Raw genomic sequence first — 10,000 nt, forward strand, 5'->3', positions numbered from 1 at the left:
TGATTGACAGTGGTCCGTGATCTGCTGTTATGCTACTATGCTACTGACCATTGGGGGAGCGAAAGGAAGCAAGAGAGTTAGATATCGAGAGTCATAGATAGATAGATAGATAGATAGATAGATAGATAGATAGATAGATGGATGGATGGATGGATGGATGGATGGACGCCAAGGCAAGCATCTGATTGACAGTGGTCCGTGATCTGCTGTTATGCTACTATGCTACTGACCATTGGGGGAGCGATAGCAAGCAAGAGAGTTAGATATCGAGAGTCATAGATAGATAGATAGATAGATGGATGGATGGACGGCAAGGCAAGCATCTGATTGACAGTGGTCCGTGATCTGCTGTTATGCTACTATGCTACTGACCATTGGGGGAGCGATAGCAAGCAAGTGAGTTAGATATCGAGAGTCATAGATAGATAGATAGATAGATGGATGGATGGATGGACGGCAAGGCAAGCATCTGATTGACAGTGGTCCGTGATCTGCTGTTATGCTACTATGCTACTGACCATTGGGGGAGCGATAGCAAGCAAGAGAGTTAGATATCGAGAGTCATAGACAGATAGATAGATAGATGGATGGATGGATGGATGGCAAGGCAAGCATCTGATTGACAGTGGTCCGTGATCTGCTGTTATGCTACTATGCTACTGACCATTGGGGTAGCGATAGCAAGCAAGAGAGTTAGATATCGAGAGTCATAGATAGATAGATAGATAGATAGATGGATGGATGGATGGACGGCAAGGCACGCATCGGATTGACAGTGGTCCGTGATCTGATGTTATGCTACAATGCTACTGACCATTGGGGGAGCGATAGCAAGCAAGAGAGATAGATATCGAGAGTCATAGATAGATAGATAGATAGATAGATGGATGGATGGACGGCAAGGCAAGCATCTGATTGACAGTGGTCCGTGATCTGGTGTTATGCTACTATGCTACTGACCATTGGGGGAGCGAAAGGAAGCAAGAGAGTTAGATATCGAGAGTCATAGATAGATAGATAGATAGATAGATAGATAGATAGATAGATAGATAGATAGATGGATGGATGGATGGATGGACGGCAAGGCAAGCATCTGATTGACAGTGGTCCGTGATCTGCTGTTATGCTACTATGCTACTGACCATTGGGGGAGCGATAGCAAGCAAGTGAGTTAGATATCGAGAGTCATAGACAGATAGATAGATAGATGGATGGATGGATGGATGGCAAGGCAAGCATCTGATTGACAGTGGTCCGTGATCTGGTGTTATGCTACTATGCTACTGACCATGGGGGGAGCGATATCAAGCAAGAGAGTTAGATATCGAGAGTCATAGATAGATAGATAGATAGATAGATGGATGGATGGATGGACGGCAAGGCAAGCATCTGATTGACAGTGGTCCGTGATCTGCTGTTATGCTACTATGCTACTGACCATTGGGGGAGCGATAGCAAGCAAGAGAGTTAGATATCGAGAGTCATAGATAGTTAGATAGATAGATGGATGGATGGATGGACGGCAAGGCAAGCATCTGATTGACAGTGGTCTGTAAACTGCTGTTATGCTACAATGCTACTGACCATTGGGGGAGCGATAGCAAGCAAGTGAGTTAGATATCGAGAGTCATAGATAGATAGATAGATAGATGGATGGATGGATGGACGGCAAGGCAAGCATCTGATTGACAGTGGTCCGTGATCTGATGTTATGCTACTATGCTACTGACCATTGGGGGAGCGATAGCAAGCAAGAGAGTTAGATATCGAGAGTCATAGATAGATAGATAGATAGATGGATGGATGGACGGCAAGGCAAGCATCTGATTGACAGTGGTCCGTGATCTGCTGTTATGCTACTATGCTACTGACCATTGGGGGAGCGATAGCAAGCGAGTTAGATATCGAGAGTCATAGATAGATAGATAGATAGATAGATAGATAGATAGATAGATAGATGGATGGATGGATGGCAAGGCAAGCATCTGATTGACAGTGGTCCGTGATCTGCTGTTATGCTACTATGCTACTGACCATTGGGGGAGCGATAGCAAGCAAGAGAGTTAGATATCGAGAGTCATAGATAGATAGATAGATAGATGGATGGATGGATGGACGGCAAGGCAAGCATCTGATTGACAGTGGTCCGTGATCTGCTGTTATGCTACTATGCTACTGACCATTGGGGGAGCGATAGCAAGCAAGAGAGTTAGATATCGAGAGTCATAGATAGATAGATAGATAGATAGATGGATGGATGGATGGACGGCAAGGCAAGCATCTGATTGACAGTGGTCCGTGATCTGCTGTTATGCTACTATGCTACTGACCATTGGGGTAGCGATAGCAAGCAAGAGAGTTAGATATCGAGAGTCATAGATAGATAGATAGATAGATAGATGGATGGATGGATGGACGGCAAGGCAAGCATCTGATTGACAGTGGTCCGTGATCTGCTGTTATGCTACTATGCTACTGACCATTGGGGGAGCGATAGCAAGCAAGAGAGTTAGATATCGAGAGTCATAGATAGTTAGATAGATAGATGGATGGATGGATGGACGGCAAGGCAAGCATCTGATTGACAGTGGTCTGTAAACTGCTGTTATGCTACAATGCTACTGACCATTGGGGGAGCGATAGCAAGCAAGTGAGTTAGATATCGAGAGTCATAGATAGATAGATAGATAGATGGATGGATGGATGGACGGCAAGGCAAGCATCTGATTGACAGTGGTCCGTGATCTGGTGTTATGCTACTATGCTACTGACCATTGGGGGAGCGATAGCAAGCAAGAGAGTTAGATATCGAGAGTCATAGACAGATAGATAGATAGATGGATGGATGGATGGATGGCAAGGCAAGCATCTGATTGACAGTGGTCCGTGATCTGCTGTTATGCTACTATGCTACTGACCATTGGGGGAGCGATAGCAAGCAAGAGAGTTAGATATCGAGAGTCATAGATAGATAGATAGATAGATAGATATATAGATGGATGGATGGACGGCAAGGCAAGCATCTGATTGACAGTGGTCCGTGATCTGCTGTTATGCTACTATGCTACTGACCATTGGGGGAGCGATAGCAAGCAAGAGAGTTAGATATCGAGAGTCATAGATAGATAGATAGATAGATGGATGGATGGATGGACGGCAAGGCAAGCATCTGATTGATAGTGGTCCGTGATCTGCTGTTATGCTACTATGCTACTGACCATTGGGGGAGCGATAGCAAGCAAGAGAGTTAGATATCGAGAGTCATAGATAGATAGATAGATAGATGGATGGATGGACGGCAAGGCAAGCATCTGATTGACAGTGGTCTGTGATCTGCTGTTATGCTACTATGCTACTGACCATTGGGGGAGCGATAGCAAGCAAGAGAGTTAGATATCGAGAGTCATAGACAGATAGATAGATAGTTCGATGGATGGATGGACGGCAAGGCAAGCATCTGATTGACAGTGGTCCGTGATCTAATGTTATGCTACTATGCTACTGACCATTGGGGGAGCGATAGCAAGCAAGAGAGTTAGATATCGAGAGTCATAGATAGATAGATAGATAGATGGATGGATGGATGGACGGCAAGGCACGCATCGGATTGACAGTGGTCCGTGATCTGATGTTATGCTACAATGCTACTGACCATTGGGGGAGCGATAGCAAGCAAGAGAGATAGATATCGAGAGTCATAGATAAATAGATAGATAGATGGATGGATGGACGGCAAGGCAAGCATCTGATTGACAGTGGTCCGTGATCTGCTGTTATGCTACTATGCTACTGACCATTGGGGGAGCGAAAGGAAGCAAGAGAGTTAGATATCGAGAGTCATAGATAGATAGATAGATAGATAGATAGATAGATAGATAGATAGATGGATGGATGGATGGATGGATGGATGGACGCCAAGGCAAGCATCTGATTGACAGTGGTCCGTGATCTGCTGTTATGCTACTATGCTACTGACCATTGGGGGAGCGATAGCAAGCAAGAGAGTTAGATATCGAGAGTCATAGATAGATAGATAGATAGATGGATGGATGGACGGCAAGGCAAGCATCTGATTGACAGTGGTCCGTGATCTGCTGTTATGCTACTATGCTACTGACCATTGGGGGAGCGATAGCAAGCAAGTGAGTTAGATATCGAGAGTCATAGATAGATAGATAGATAGATGGATGGATGGATGGACGGCAAGGCAAGCATCTGATTGACAGTGGTCCGTGATCTGCTGTTATGCTACTATGCTACTGACCATTGGGGGAGCGATAGCAAGCAAGAGAGTTAGATATCGAGAGTCATAGACAGATAGATAGATAGATGGATGGATGGATGGATGGCAAGGCAAGCATCTGATTGACAGTGGTCCGTGATCTGCTGTTATGCTACTATGCTACTGACCATTGGGGTAGCGATAGCAAGCAAGAGAGTTAGATATCGAGAGTCATAGATAGATAGATAGATAGATAGATGGATGGATGGATGGACGGCAAGGCACGCATCGGATTGACAGTGGTCCGTGATCTGATGTTATGCTACAATGCTACTGACCATTGGGGGAGCGATAGCAAGCAAGAGAGATAGATATCGAGAGTCATAGATAGATAGATAGATAGATAGATGGATGGATGGACGGCAAGGCAAGCATCTGATTGACAGTGGTCCGTGATCTGGTGTTATGCTACTATGCTACTGACCATTGGGGGAGCGAAAGGAAGCAAGAGAGTTAGATATCGAGAGTCATAGATAGATAGATAGATAGATAGATAGATAGATAGATAGATAGATAGATGGATGGATGGATGGATGGATGGACGGCAAGGCAAGCATCTGATTGACAGTGGTCCGTGATCTGCTGTTATGCTACTATGCTACTGACCATTGGGGGAGCGATAGCAAGCAAGTGAGTTAGATATCGAGAGTCATAGACAGATAGATAGATAGATGGATGGATGGATGGATGGCAAGGCAAGCATCTGATTGACAGTGGTCCGTGATCTGGTGTTATGCTACTATGCTACTGACCATGGGGGGAGCGATATCAAGCAAGAGAGTTAGATATCGAGAGTCATAGATAGATAGATAGATAGATAGATGGATGGATGGATGGACGGCAAGGCAAGCATCTGATTGACAGTGGTCCGTGATCTGCTGTTATGCTACTATGCTACTGACCATTGGGGGAGCGATAGCAAGCAAGAGAGTTAGATATCGAGAGTCATAGATAGTTAGATAGATAGATGGATGGATGGATGGACGGCAAGGCAAGCATCTGATTGACAGTGGTCTGTAAACTGCTGTTATGCTACAATGCTACTGACCATTGGGGGAGCGATAGCAAGCAAGTGAGTTAGATATCGAGAGTCATAGATAGATAGATAGATAGATGGATGGATGGATGGACGGCAAGGCAAGCATCTGATTGACAGTGGTCCGTGATCTGATGTTATGCTACTATGCTACTGACCATTGGGGGAGCGATAGCAAGCAAGAGAGTTAGATATCGAGAGTCATAGATAGATAGATAGATAGATGGATGGATGGACGGCAAGGCAAGCATCTGATTGACAGTGGTCCGTGATCTGCTGTTATGCTACTATGCTACTGACCATTGGGGGAGCGATAGCAAGCGAGTTAGATATCGAGAGTCATAGATAGATAGATAGATAGATAGATAGATAGATAGATAGATAGATAGATAGATGGATGGATGGATGGCAAGGCAAGCATCTGATTGACAGTGGTCCGTGATCTGCTGTTATGCTACTATGCTACTGACCATTGGGGGAGCGATAGCAAGCAAGAGAGTTAGATATCGAGAGTCATAGATAGATAGATAGATAGATGGATGGATGGATGGACGGCAAGGCAAGCATCTGATTGACAGTGGTCCGTGATCTGCTGTTATGCTACTATGCTACTGACCATTGGGGGAGCGATAGCAAGCAAGAGAGTTAGATATCGAGAGTCATAGATAGATAGATAGATAGATGGATGGATGGACGGCAAGGCAAGCATCTGATTGACAGTGGTCTGTGATCTGCTGTTATGCTACTATGCTACTGACCATTGGGGGAGCGATAGCAAGCAAGAGAGTTAGATATCGAGAGTCATAGACAGATAGATAGATAGTTCGATGGATGGATGGACGGCAAGGCAAGCATCTGATTGACAGTGGTCCGTGATCTAATGTTATGCTACTATGCTACTGACCATTGGGGGAGCGATAGCAAGCAAGAGAGTTAGATATCGAGAGTCATAGATAGATAGATAGATAGATGGATGGATGGATGGACGGCAAGGCACGCATCGGATTGACAGTGGTCCGTGATCTGATGTTATGCTACAATGCTACTGACCATTGGGGGAGCGATAGCAAGCAAGAGAGATAGATATCGAGAGTCATAGATAAATAGATAGATAGATGGATGGATGGACGGCAAGGCAAGCATCTGATTGACAGTGGTCCGTGATCTGCTGTTATGCTACTATGCTACTGACCATTGGGGGAGCGAAAGGAAGCAAGAGAGTTAGATATCGAGAGTCATAGATAGATAGATAGATAGATAGATAGATACATAGATAGATAGATAGATAGATAGATAGATAGATAGATGGATGGATGGATGGATGGACGCCAAGGCAAGCATCTGATTGACAGTGGTCCGTGATCTGCTGTTATGCTACTATGCTACTGACCATTGGGGGAGCGATAGCAAGCAAGAGAGTTAGATATCGAGAGTCATAGATAGATAGATAGATAGATGGATGGATGGACGGCAAGGCAAGCATCTGATTGACAGTGGTCCGTGATCTGCTGTTATGCTACTATGCTACTGACCATTGGGGGAGCGATAGCAAGCAAGTGAGTTAGATATCGAGAGTCATAGATAGATAGATAGATAGATGGATGGATGGATGGACGGCAAGGCAAGCATCTGATTGACAGTGGTCCGTGATCTGGTGTTATGCTACTATGCTACTGACCATTGGGGGAGCGATAGCAAGCAAGAGAGTTAGATATCGAGAGTCATAGACAGATAGATAGATAGATGGATGGATGGATGGATGGCAAGGCAAGCATCTGATTGACAGTGGTCCGTGATCTGCTGTTATGCTACTATGCTACTGACCATTGGGGTAGCGATAGCAAGCAAGAGAGTTAGATATCGAGAGTCATAGATAGATAGATAGATAGATAGATGGATGGATGGATGGACGGCAAGGCAAGCATCTGATTGACAGTGGTCCGTGATCTGCTGTTATGCTACTATGCTACTGACCATTGGGGGAGCGATAGCAAGCAAGAGAGTTAGATATCGAGAGTCATAGACAGATAGATAGATAGATGGATGGATGGATGGATGGCAAGGCAAGCATCTGATTGACAGTGGTTTCGTGATCTGCTGTTATGCTACTATGCTACTGACCATTGGGGGAGCGATAGCAAGCAAGAGAGTTAGATATCGAGAGTCATAGATAGATAGATAGATAGATGGATGGATGGATGGACGGCAAGGCAAGCATCTGATTGACAGTGGTCCGTGATCTGCTGTTATGCTACTATGCTACTGACCATTGGGGGAGCGATAGCAAGCAAGAGAGTTAGATATCGAGAGTCATAGATAGATAGATAGATAGATGGATGGATGGACGGCAAGGCAAGCATCTGATTGACAGTGGTCTGTGATCTGCTGTTATGCTACTCTGCTACTGACCATTGGGGGAGCGATAGCAAGCAAGAGAGTTAGATATCGAGAGTCATAGACAGATAGATAGATAGTTCGATGGATGGATGGACGGCAAGGCAAGCATCTGATTGACAGTGGTCCGTGATCTGATGTTATGCTACTATGCTACTGACCATTGGGGGAGCGATAGCAAGCAAGAGAGTTAGATATCGAGAGTCATAGATAGATAGATAGATAGATGGATGGATGGATGGACGGCAAGGCACGCATCGGATTGACAGTGGTCCGTGATCTGATGTTATGCTACAATGCTACTGACCATTGGGGGAGCGATAGCAAGCAAGAGAGATAGATATCGAGAGTCATAGATAGATAGATAGATAGATAGATGGATGGATGGACGGCAAGGCAAGCATCTGATTGACAGTGGTCCGTGATCTGCTGTTATGCTACTATGCTACTGACCATTGGGGGAGCGAAAGGAAGCAAGAGAGTTAGATATCGAGAGTCATAGATAGATAGATAGATAGATAGATAGATAGATAGATAGATAGATAGATAGATAGATGGATGGATGGATGGATGGACGGCAAGGCAAGCATCTGATTGACAGTGGTCCGTGATCTGCTGTTATGCTACTATGCTACTGACCATTGGGGGAGCGATAGCAAGCAAGTGAGTTAGATATCGAGAGTCATAGACAGATAGATAGATAGATGGATGGATGGATGGATGGCAAGGCAAGCATCTGATTGACAGTGGTCCGTGATCTGGTGTTATGCTACTATGCTACTGACCATTGGGGGAGCGATAGCAAGCAAGAGAGTTAGATATCGAGAGTCATAGATAGATAGATAGATAGATAGATGGATGGATGGATGGACGGCAAGGCAAGCATCTGATTGACAGTGGTCCGTGATCTGCTGTTATGCTACTATGCTACTGACCATTGGGGGAGCGATAGCAAGCAAGAGAGTTAGATATCGAGAGTCATAGATAGTTAGATAGATAGATGGATGGATGGATGGACGGCAAGGCAAGCATCTGATTGACAGTGGTCTGTAAACTGCTGTTATGCTACAATGCTACTGACCATTGGGGGAGCGATAGCAAGCAAGTGAGTTAGATATCGAGAGTCATAGATAGATAGATAGATAGATGGATGGATGGATGGACGGCAAGGCAAGCATCTGATTGACAGTGGTCCGTGATCTGATGTTATGCTACTATGCTACTGACCATTGGGGGAGCGATAGCAAGCAAGAGAGTTAGATATCCAGAGTCATAGATAGATAGATAGATAGATGGATGGATGGACGGCAAGGCAAGCATCTGATTGACAGTGGTCCGTGATCTGCTGTTATGCTACTATGCTACTGACCATTGGGGGAGCAATAGCAAGCGAGTTAGATATCGAGAGTCATAGATAGATAGATAGATAGATAGATAGATAGATAGATAGATAGATAGATAGATAGATAGATGGATGGATGGATGGACGTCAAGGCAAGCATCTGATTGACAGTGGTCCGTGATCTGCTGTTATGCTACTATGCTACTGACCATTGGGGGAGCGATAGCATGCAAGAGAGTTAGATATCGAGAGTCATAGACAGATAGATAGATAGATAGATGGATGGATGGATGGACGGCAAGGCAAGCATCTGATTGACAGTGGTCCGTGATCTGCTGTTATGCTACAATGCTGCTGACCATTGGGGGAGCGATAGCAAGCAAGAGAGTTAGATATCGAGAGTCATAGATAGTTAGATAGATGGATGGATGGATGGATGGCAAGGCAAGCATCTGATTGACAGTGGTCCGTGATCTGCTGTTATGCTACTATGCTACTGACCATTGGGGGAGCGATAGCAAGCAAGTGAGTTAGATATCGAGAGTCATAGAAATATAGATAGATAGATAGATGGATGGATGGACGGCAAGGCAAGCACCTGATTGACAGTGGTGCGTGAACTGCTGTTATGCTACTATGCTACTGACCATTGCGGGAGCGATAACAAGCGAGTTAGATATCGAGAGTCATAGATAGATAGATAGATAGATAGATAGATAGATAGATAGATAGATAGATAGATAGATAGATAGATAGATAGATAGATGGATGGATGGATGGACGTCAAGGCAAGCATCTGATTGACAGTGGTCCGTGATCTGCTGTTATGCTACTATGCTACTGACCATTGGGGGAGCGATAGCAAGCAAGAGAGTTAGATATCGAGAGTCATAGATAGATAGATAGATAGATAGATGGATGGATGGATGGATGGCAAGGCAAGCAT

Source organism: Amia ocellicauda, chromosome 2 (assembly GCF_036373705.1).
Source record: "Amia ocellicauda isolate fAmiCal2 chromosome 2, fAmiCal2.hap1, whole genome shotgun sequence".
Lineage (NCBI taxonomy): Eukaryota > Metazoa > Chordata > Actinopteri > Amiiformes > Amiidae > Amia > Amia ocellicauda.